The sequence below is a fragment of the Mandrillus leucophaeus genome, unplaced genomic scaffold, assembly GCF_000951045.1.
Source record: "Mandrillus leucophaeus isolate KB7577 unplaced genomic scaffold, Mleu.le_1.0 Scaffold1011, whole genome shotgun sequence".
In the NCBI taxonomy this organism is placed as follows: domain Eukaryota; kingdom Metazoa; phylum Chordata; class Mammalia; order Primates; family Cercopithecidae; genus Mandrillus; species Mandrillus leucophaeus.
Genome location: NW_012098222.1, coordinates 41,394 through 42,001, shown reverse-complemented (window position 1 = coordinate 42,001; position 608 = coordinate 41,394).

Genomic DNA, 608 nt, shown 5'->3' with positions numbered 1-608 from the left:
CATGTGTGTTTCCTTCCTGACTTCCTCCTATTTTTCTCACACCTCTGAACCTGCTGTCAGGTGAAAAATCAAGGTGGGCCCCAAATTTAAGAGCTCATCAATTTGATGGTGTGGGAGTGTCCTAGACAGTCCAGCCCTTGGGGGTGCGGAGTTGGGCAGAGAGGAAGGAGGGCATTCCAGGGGCCAGAGCCAGAAGCAGAGGGACTCCAGGCCTAGAGTAGGATTTCCAGACTGAGGAAAGAGAGGCCGTGGGTCAGGGGAAGGTCCAGACCAAGACAGGGACAGAGGGTGTATCTGGAGGCACAGCCAGAAATAGCTCCCTCCAAAACACAGGCAGCGAGTTGGAGGGTGAGCTGCAAGGAGGAAGGGAAGGGGGGAGAGAATGGATGGACCGGTGTTCAGTGAGCCGACTCCTCCTATCCTGGCCTATGTCCCCAGGGGACACGCCTGGGAGGCTGTGATCCTCTCCTCCAGGCCGCTTTCCCACTGGTGCCAGGATTCCCCCAACGCCACGCTGAGAACCCAGGAGAAGCATCATATTGTATGAGAGATAAGAAATGAAGAGAGGGAGCAGGATTTCTGGTTGACAAAAGACGTTTGAGGGTTTT